This window comes from Limulus polyphemus, unplaced genomic scaffold, assembly GCF_000517525.1.
Source record: "Limulus polyphemus unplaced genomic scaffold, Limulus_polyphemus-2.1.2 Scaffold89, whole genome shotgun sequence".
Taxonomy (NCBI): Eukaryota; Metazoa; Arthropoda; class Merostomata; order Xiphosura; family Limulidae; genus Limulus; species Limulus polyphemus.
Genome location: NW_013665699.1, coordinates 1,192,852 through 1,204,017, shown reverse-complemented (window position 1 = coordinate 1,204,017; position 11,166 = coordinate 1,192,852). Strand labels below are relative to the sequence as shown.

Genomic DNA, 11,166 nt, shown 5'->3' with positions numbered 1-11,166 from the left:
TGGTGACCTTGTATTTGTGTTAATCACACACTCTCAAGGGTAATTTTGTATTTCCAGATTTTCCTATAGAAAATGGCACTAGAGACTTCCTTGGACATGCTAATGTGTTCTCTAGTAACATTGGTGGTGTAGAGATTTAGAAATACCTAAAGACTTTGTCTTCCTTGTTTTAACTTATGCGATTATCAAGCAACGAGAGTGACAAATATGCATTGAGGGAGTTGATCCTATTTGAATAAACAAGTAGTAGTTAATTGTCTCAGTCTTATTCAGGCTCCCTCACTGTTTATCTATAATCTATTTTTAAATTTTCTCTCTATTTAGAGATAAGTGTAAATATGTTTTGTCTGGTGCATACATTTAAGATAGTTGTGCTTGCTCATCTTTTGCTTGTTATTGCTAAAAAAATTTTGCTTTTGTTTACTCTTGTTCCTCAACTCAGTTAGGTCAGAATGCAGTTTAATTCCATAATATTTATCTTGCATTTACATGAGGGCACAGTGGACAGGTTTTGTCCAAAGGCGTGCTTAACCCCAGCTCATAAATATCTTAGTACAGTTTGTTATGCACAAGTAAAGATGAGTGGGATTGGGGTCATAATTGTGGTTGATACATTAAAACTAATAATAACAGGATAAAGATGAATGTAAAGGTATAGCCTGACCATCTTGGTTCTGTCATTTGCAGAGTGAAGTAGATTGGTTCAAGCAGTAGTATGTTAGGGAGTAGATCTAATACACCTATTGTCAGCCAGTCTCGCTTGTGCAGTAGACGAAAGACAGTTCTATGGGAAACTATTCAATGTTATTAAACTGGTTTTAGGAATAGTGGACTTCACGAGTACATACTGAGAAGGAAGTCAGAGAAGCGTTTACTTAATGTATACAGATTTAACTCCATTTTCACACTCAGAGTAGGGATTGTGTGATCCTGCAAAGATTTCAGCAGTGCAGTGAAAAACTGGCATGAACCCGTGACAAATCAAGATATCCACATTTTCTGAGGTCAAATATCAGAATACTAACATTTTTGTGGGACAATTTATCCGTGATATCTGGACACATATTTGGACACATTTCGTGTGGACTGAAGAGCATTTATCCTATTCAAATAAGTATATAGCAGTTAAGTTTATAAGTCTTATTTAGATTCTTTCAGAATTTATCCTTATCTATGGAGAGAGAAGCTTTAACATCTTTTGCCTTATGCACACACTTGATTCAGTTGTGTTCATCCATCTTATGTTTGTTATCAATAAATAAACAGTTGTTTTTGTTTACTGCAAAATTGCATCAAGCCTCTTTCCTTAATTCAGATGGGTAAAATATTTCAGTTGAGCTCTGTAATACTTATTCTGCCAGTACCTCTTGTTGGAGGTGGTTTTATTCTTAACTGTAGGATGTCAGTTTCTACATCCTGCAGTTTAATAAAGCAAATGTCTTACTTATTTCTTACAATTACAGAAACTTGAGATGCAATTATATATGTATATTTTATTATTGTGTCTATCATAAGCTTATTGAGGGTGATCTGTTATTATCATTATCTATTTACCAGTCTCTATATTTTAATGCTTTTTAAGGTCCTCCTTTCATATTCTCAATTAAACTGTGATATATCAATTACTATTTTTCCCGCCACTTAATCAGTGTACTGTGATTTAGTTGATTATATTTGTATTGAAAAAACGTGAGTTGTCCGTAACTTTAGTTGATGCACAGCGCTTAAGCTATAAAATATAAAGCAAACTAACAAAAGTTTGAAACATAATATTCTGTGAAACCTAATTAAAAATTTGATTAATTTATAGATAAATCTGAATAATAACATAATTAAGAATGTACATGAGCAATTTTCAAGCCCAATCAATGAGTGCAGAAACGATTGAAGTGCATTCACCTGACATAATAATGTTAATATCCCCAGATTAATCGATCTTCTTATGAGTAATTAAGTATGAGGCACAGAATAATTGAGGGCTTACCAAAAATATTTAAAGTAGCAAAATCTAAATCCTCTTAGCCTTGATTGAGTTTGAAGCAAAATACACAGTGAAATAATCATTTTTCAAGCAGTCACAAACAAACAATCAAAGCTTTTAAAGGTTAATATATTTTGGAACCTTTATTGGAGTATTTCATTAGATTGCATAAGTATTTGTAGTAATCAGAGCAATGCCTTTCTCAATCATTTTAATCCAGACTGAGAAAACATAGCATTACATAGGGAAAACAACAATATCATTCTTCTCAGGGCACAACTGCAACCCAAATAACTGATGGTCCCTGTGACATCATATGAATTTCCAGTGGAAAAGATCTCTGTTTATTTTTATACATAAGTACTATGTTATTACAACAATCCTTCCCATGAAAAAGTATATTGTGATATACTAAGTGAATGACCTAGTTCTATGAGTAATTAGAGTGAGAAGAATTTAGTGCTACACTTAACTTACTTTCTATATTAAGAACACTTAACTGACTTTCTATATTAAGAAAATATGCTAAATATGTACATATTTTTTGAAAAATGTTTATATTAACTAAAGGAGTGGAAAAATATTATAAATATACATTTCACACCCCTCTCCCATTCGAACCAACCCAACCATTCATAAATTTAAAACTTAAAATCAGTTAAAATATCTTGCATACTCGTCAAGAAATCGATATAACTTACTTTAACTCTTGCAAATTACTTGTTCAAAAATACATACAAACATAAAGGGGATAACGTTTTTACTAAACAAAGGAATGCATATTGACATTAATGTCACACGTGTTCAAACAATGTAACTTCTCAGCAATGGCTTTAAAACAGAAATAAAACACCCTTTAAAAGTTACTGACATTTAATTACAAAACAAAAAACATTTAACACTTCTGACACTTGGATGAGCTCTGTGAAAATCTGACTTCTGAGAAGATTCTCCACATGGTAACTGCGGCTAGGACAATTCAGAATTATGATACGAGTTTCTGCAGACTCCATCAGTTCTGACTTGACAAGAGTAGACCTCCCTGGCTAGGCTCGTTGCAGACTAGGTTCAGTCAGGCTGAGGTCGCTTTTTGTTAGCTTGATATCTCCAAATGCTTCTCCAGCTGGAAGTGGGGCTGCAGTCTATTCCTCATTTATCTAGTGTGGGTTTCCTGGAGACTTCAGAACCAGTCCACCCATGGCTTCGATCAAAGTCCACATGTCTAATGAGTTGGGAAACTCCATTATTCTTACTCTACTTGGCTGAGGAGTCTTGAGGACAGTAAAGTAGTTGGAGACAACTGAAAGGTTTGCAAACAGATAATTTTCTGTCAACTCACTCTTCATTCTTAATAGTAGCTTCTTAGGATTGGCAACACACAAATGTAAACTTCATCAAAATGTTATTTGAAAACGAGATAGCCAGAATAGTTAATAACTTGATCTGAATTGCATTCTAAGGTCAACCACTTTCTGATTGATCGAAAATTTAGCTGAAAGTTTAGGTTAAATTTGTAATGACCCAGTTACAACAATTACTTATCCTAACATTTCCTTTAAAGAGGGAGCGTGAAAACTGCTATCATGGTCAAGTGTCATTTCTACAGGCCTGCACATACTCACGTGTATATCACCTGTAGAAAATGTATCCCTTTCACCCGTGAGCACACTGGTCTTCAGGCTTCATTGAGAATCGTACTTGACCTTCCTACATCCAGCTCAGCTCTCTGCTGTTGCCGTTGCCATAACGACAGCTCACAGCTACATTCCTTCCAACTGTTTGATTGTTATATAAACAGAACCTCAGGTTCAGCAGGAAAGAAATGGGGTGAAATAGTAAATTCTGGCTCATACACAAGTAACCAAAATAGGCAAGCCATCAGATAAACATTATCCTTGATCTTCTCACCATAGAAATTTACCAACACCAACATCTAAATTCCTTTCAACTGAGTATGTTTGCATGAATATTCAACATTCTAACACACAAACCGACTCCTTTCAGTCACTTTCTAGATATAAGTTTAGCATAACTAATGGCAACAGGGAAGCAATACTATATTGGTTTTTTGCCACCGGCCATACTCTTACAGCTTGCATTTCAACTGCACCTTGTACTGAAACGATATTAAGAAAATACTCAATAAACTGCGTGCTTCTCAAAATATTTCAATCTGCATAATTGAAATCATTCATTTACAACCAAATAAAACAGTGAACTAAATTTATACTTGGTATAACTTAAGCTACTGCTTTTTGAATTTCACTTTCTACTAATAATTTCATCTTCTCTCGAATACTTCCATTTGGTCTAATTGAACACATTGCTTGGTACTGCTTTAGAAAACAGTTGGCCAAGCTGTATTTTCTTAGTGGTATAGTATGAGTCTAAATTACACTTTTATTGCGTGTATAAACATCTACTATTTGCTAACTTTCTAAGTGTCAAAACTGAAATATTCTCCGACCAGTATTAAAGAAAATATCAGATGCATGTATTTTCAAATAAACCTTTACAAGTCATTCATCATGGTTAATTTCATATTTCAAAATCTTAACATCCGACCAAATCCTTTATTTTCATTCACATGTTGCATGATAGTTGTACAGTTATTATCTTAACAGCTGATCCAGCACTTAATCCTAGCCATACCACATCTTCTTCAGACACCTCTTCATTTGACTCATATTTTACAGCCAGATAAATAATTTAAGCATCTTATTCATAATCAGCTGAGCTAATATGATAATAAACAATACTTTCATTGTCCTCTTACTCGCCAGTCTCGATTTCTGATTCCTGCTCAAGTTAGTGCACAATAGGCTCATCAGTAATGCATGGTCTAGATTGTCAATATGCTACACATGCTTTCTCGTGCCATGTAACTGCTATACCTTGTATTTTAATAGAATGATCCAACTGAGAACTAAATCAGGACCTGTCCAACCAGATACGGGCTGCTTCCATGCCACAGAATTTACCAAAGCCATATTCAATTTCTGTGCTGGAGCTTCTATTTCTTGACTGTTTGGTTATAACATCTCTACAACAATATGATGGCATTCCATAATACTGGCATACATATATGTGTTAATTGGCCAGTGCAGACCTTAGCCAGAAACTCCAGTACATCTGCTCTAAGGGGAGGACTGTACATCACATAAGCAAGGAGCAATATTTCCAATCAGATATGAGTATGTTCAGCAAACAACAAGCCAATGTCTGCTCTGTTGTAATATACACCATCATGACATATGGTAAGAGTTTGTCCCAGTCAGATAATCTGAGATTAACAACATTTGCAAGAATTGGTTTGACAGTTTGTATTACCAACTCTGCTAAATTAGTAGACTGCTTAGGTGTTGAAATATGATGGTGTCAGGGAGAATTTTTGTGTCTAAGAGAAGTCTTCTTCTGGACAACAGACTCTTGCTGATGTTGTGAAGGTCCATGACATCTTTCCGAGTGTGGTCATAGACCTTGGAAGGAATACTGCTGAAATCTGGTGTAACAGTAATAACTGATCAGGCTCTTCTCCTGATATTTAACTATTTCTCCTAGTTATGAATTCTTCAAATGTGAAAAACGTTTTTTTCTTCTCATATTCAAAATTTCAACTTATTTACTCAAGAAATCGGAAGAGCACAGAGAGATACACTTGTCAAGAGATAAACAAGCACTGCACTATAACAAATCATGGTCAAGACACCAAATTTGCTACATACTTTGTAATTTTCTAAGATTAGTTAATTTTATTTTGAGTAACCAGGACCCACAGAAAAATTGAAGGATTACCAGAAAATGTTTTACGGAGCACAGTTTGAATTCTCTTAACCTCAAATGAGTTTGAAGCAAAAAATGAGACCGGGTACAATGTATCACACAATGAAATAACCGTTATTCAAACAACAATCAAAGCTTTTAAGGGTAAGTGTATTTAGGCACCTTTACTAAAGGGATACTTTGATTGAATCACTATTTGCATTAATGAGAGAAATATTGTTCGATACAGAAAAACAAACAAACATGATGTTGTATTCCTTGGGTATCGCCTGACTTGCTTTCTATACAGTATGTGCTATGTTACATCAATCTTTCGCACGAGAAAGTACTTCAATGAATGACCTAGTTCTGTGAGTAACTAGGGTGAGAAGAGCTTAGTGATTCCTAGACTGACTTTTTATATTAAAGACACATGATAAATATTTACAGAATTAATTAAAAATTGGTATATTAACTAAAGGGTAAGCTTGCGTATCATAGCGACAAGAAAACGAAAATTTGGACTCATTTATTAACAGTTAAATATAGATAAATAAATAACTCGAAAACACCAGGCTTGAAATTTTTTGAAGCTGTTGTTTTTGTTTTTACATTAGCGTCAGTTAAATTCAATAAAAGTAAATTAAAATGTCCGCCATAAATGATTGTCATTATTTATTATTTTCTTTTTTTTTGTTATAAATAATGTCACTTACAGCTATATTTCTCAAAAAATAAATGCCGTTTCATATAATTCCCAAGGGACAACAATGGGACATTTGGCCCATTTATACTACTCCATTCTCTGATACAACGTATTACAAATTAAATGTATAAACTCGATTTTTATAACCTACTTTGATATTAAAAATACTCATCGTCTATTCTCTTAAACATCTGCCCTCCAGTGGCTCAATGGTAAGTCTACAGGCTTACGACGATAAAAATATCGGGTTTCAAAACTCGTGGTGGGCATAACACAGATAGTCTATTGTGTAGCTATGTGCTTGATAAACAGTAAACCAAATTTAAACATATTCAATGTTGCACATTCTACCATATCTAAAGGCGAACTATTTACACAGGATAACCAGCCTATTAGAAAACTAACACAACCTTAAATAGTTTTGTATGAGATTTCTAAGTTTTAAACTCGTGATTTCTGGAACCTATTCTTTCTGTAACTTGTAATTTGATGTCATTTTGATAATGTATTAACAAAAATATAACTAATGTCTGGCTTTGACAGTATTGTTTGCCGAGATATTTCATACACTACAATGACGTCGACGAAAAGTCTTAGCCTCAAAATAATCATGGATTATTTTTGGTGTGTTATTATTAGAGACATTTTCTTTATTTTCTGCAACACTTTTGACTCTTGCATGGATTTACATTTTATTTTTGTCATAATTTCCAACAACGCACCTGCCACCTATAGAGAGAATATTTAGAATACCGTCTGTCAGTTGTGAGCCAGGACTGAGAAGGAAATGGGGTGATGTTGATCTCAAAATTAATGGATTTCTTTATCTCAAGACTTCATTATTTGGGTTTCAAAGACGTTCACGGTAAGCAGTATTGCTAATTTTATTACTTTTAGTGAAACTTTAATACAGAAAGATAATAGTATTTATAGCATAGTGATTAAGTTTAACTTTAAGTAGAAAAGCACTAGTAGTAGTACTACTACTGGTAATACTATAATTACAAATTTCAAGTGTGAGAGTAGTAATAGTATTCCTAACTCACAAATAATCTTACTAAGCTAATCGATAACTCTCACTACATAAACTGAACACTTATCACTGTATACCTCACTGACAACTAACTCACTGATTACTGATATTTACTCTTGTTTATACTTACTTAGTACTTACCATACAAAGTTTTTTAGATCATAACATTTTGTACCCTCTACTACTACTAGTTATTATTGCCTTTTGGAAAGTCATGCATTAATCTTAGTTATACATAAATTGTAAGAAATCTATATGCAATTTTTAAAGCATTTTTAATAATAAAGAAGTAGATGTGAATTATCATGCATTTAAGAGTTGAATTGTTTAACAGTTTCATTGGGTATAGCTTTGCCAGCCAAAGTAGCTTACTGATACTGTAGCCACCAAATGAACCAATATTGGTAGTCTGAACATGGGAAGGTATTTTTGTTTGGTACTTTAGTATGGAATACTGATAACTGCATTTGGCATGCTAAAATCAGAAAACTTTTTAATTCATAGTTTACAGTCAATTATTTGTTATCTTAGTTTATTTGTTTATAGATATCAAATTCATATTTTGAAGTTATAAGATATACATGATCATAGTTTATTTACAGGGTAGGCTTTCAAGAACTTGTATCTTCCATGTGTATGTGATGTCTTAGTTATAGATTTTATTACTTAACCAAAAATAATAAGCTAAAGATGCAGTTTTGATTTTATTAAGGTTACTATGTGTTTTTGTACCCATATAATTTTCATTTATTATTTAGAATGAATAGCAAACATAAATTGGAAGTTTTTACGACAGATTATCAGGAAACCTGTTATTTTATTGACAATCAATAAATCAGAACTTATATGTTTATGTGAAAGGTTATTGTCATAATCGACTTTGTACTGGGTACGTAATAACACTACAGTCATTTAGTGACATGACATCATTTAAGAAGCATTATCTTTTGAAAATGAAATATATTCATTTGCAGTAAAATTTAAGCACTAATTCAGATTTACAAAATAATTGTAAAAGGGAAAAATATACTTATGAATTTATTTATTTATAGGTTATGCTAAAAAACTTATATTTTATTTTCCAAACTTTGAAAGCATACAGCTCTTCAATTTATAGGCTTAACATTAAAATGTGATGTGCCTGTCTCAAGGTATAATTAGTAGTTTGAAATTTGTTTTTTGGCAATTCTGTGATCTCTATATAAGGATCTGTAAGCATGTCTTGTCATAGTATGAGCATCTATGTGCATAAAAAATATTTTAATGTTTAGCGTACTTTCTAAAAAAACATGTTTTTCACCATTTCTTACTAAACCATTATATTACACTTGGTTGTAAATTATTTCTGCTGCTACAATTATTATACATTTTACATTGTATTTCATCATACATCTCATGTGTATCAATTACACACAATTTTCCAACACCATTAAAGTGTGTGCCATACATTTTCAAACATGGTTTACAAAATGGTGGGTCAGAAAATAAGCATTTTTTTAGACCTTGAGGTAGACACATCAGGGTCTATACTGATAAATTATGTTACATGATATTGTGTAAGATAAATGTATAAATTAAGAATATAGAAGTTTTAAACATTTGTGTTCTTTTATTTTCACTGTTAGTCCTTTGATTCACCAGTGCACTTTGTTTCTTTGCTTTTACATTTAAATGATTACATTTGTATGTTGTCTTAATGCCTGTCAGTTGCCTGGGTAGGTACTTACAAGTGGTGTAGTTTTAATTTTTTGTCGACAGGTGCACTGAAATATGTTAAACTTTTTGGCTTGTTTCTGTACAATGTATTTCCATCCAAAATTAATTTAGTAATTATTTAAAACTGCTAATCAAAAATAAGCCAGCATTATAGATCAGAATTAAAATTGTTATAAGTGAAATGTACTATTCTGAATAACAAAATCATGAGAAGTAATAATACTTAATAATTTTTAACCCTACTCTACACCAATAACCTAAAGCTCTTAATGGTTAGATTGAATTCTCTGGATACCCTTACTGTTAATGATATTTTCAGCCATGATGCCAACAATATCTTACTAGAATTGGCCAGTATAGGAGATTTAGATTAGTCCTAAAACCACACACAAAGCCAACAATACACAATAAGTTTTCAAACAGTGTATCTGGACTTTCTAATTTATTTGTGCCATATTTTGAAGACAATAAAACAAGAGGATAAAAGTTTAAGATTTGAAAAAGATAAGATAGGCACCAGTTAAGACAATTTCATTTTACTAACAGGTTAGTTATGTAATGATTTGCCAGTTACCAAATGGTCCTTTCTTACCCACAATGTTCTGTTACACCCAAAATAATTTAATGAAACAAAAAAAAGCAAAAGGAATACTAAATGTGACATAATCTATGGATAACAAGTGTACATCCAACATTAATATATATAACAGTAAAACTGTAAATGGTTATTACAAATTTGAAATAATTTAATTATATGTAATTTACTTTACATTTATTGAAATGTTTCACACATTTTCCAAGTATGTTAATATTGGCATTGTTTTTGAAATAAATTCTAAATGTTTTCTTTTTATGATAGACGCACATTGATCAACTGCTATAGGTCTACTATGCTGTTACTAACTAAAAACGTGTGTAGACCTGGGTTTCTCACTACATACAGACAGAACTTTCAAGAGAGTTTGGTGGTAGGAGAGTATGTAATTAGTATTACAACAATGAGCAAGTCAAGTAGGCCTAGTACATTCTTGATTCAATGTGACTGACAGTTTGATGTCTTTCTCATAAAACCGGGATGTTTTTTGCATCTGGGACAAACTACCAAAAAATAGGACAGTCCCAGCAAAACCTCTCTAGATTAACACTCTAGATTAACATCATGTGAACTAATCGATTAATGTATCGGATTATTACTGTTTTTGATTATTCCAACAATTAATTATTAGAACTTAGGATTAAATCAGTTGTCATGAAAATAGATTGTTCACAACTGAATCAGGCTGAGTATGGCCCAGTGCTTAGTGTGCCAGATTGTGGTTTGCATCCTTTTACCAATATAAAAGCAAAAAAAAAACACATTTTGGGCCATGGATGCATTGAAAAGTGTTATGGGCAAATCCCAATATTTGGTCTGATAAGACTAGCCTAAGAGTTGGAGGTGAGTGATGTTGACTAACTGCTTCCCCCCCCCCCCTAATCTATCGTATTCAAAATAGAAATGGCTGTCATAATTAGTATTATTATGTATATGACTGACCATGCTATTTGATTAAAACGTGTTTAATACTTTAATTATAATTGAGTAAATTTTGAGCCCAAACTATTACAGTAAATATATATATATATATATATATACATACACACAGTGTGGTCACAAGTAAATAGACACCACCTTTTGAGAAAAAATGAAAGTTTTCAGTCATATTCACATGAATTGATATATTTATAAGTTAATTAATATCTAGTAGATCTTCATTTCGCTTCGTGGAGTTCGTTGATCCTTTAGGGCATCGTGAGAATCATCTCGTCAATTTTAGATTGTGGGATTTTCGCCCACTCTTGCTTCAAAACTTGGAGTAGATCGCTCTTCCAAGTTTTTTTTTTTTTTGTTGTTGTTGTTTCTTGACTTGCCGGTTGAGTATGGCCCAGAGGTTTTCGATGGGGCTCATGTCAGGAGATTGGCTCGGC

At 32.6% G+C, this 11,166-nt stretch overlaps 1 protein-coding gene across 4 annotated transcripts in view; it reads left to right on the top strand.

The window, feature by feature from the left end:
• The first annotated feature begins 7,199 nt into the window (after nt 1-7,199).
• LOC106468560 (transient receptor potential cation channel trpm-like) overlaps nt 7,200-11,166 on the top strand; it is a 112,770-nt gene continuing 108,803 nt past the window's right edge. For 3 of the 4 annotated variants that reach the window (XM_022397626.1, XM_022397622.1, XM_022397607.1), the window contains exon 1: nt 7,200-7,314. The gene's annotated coding sequence lies outside the window, so the exon portion shown is untranslated. The remainder of the gene's footprint in view (nt 7,315-11,166) is intronic. The other variant, XM_022397616.1, reaches the window with a different exon arrangement.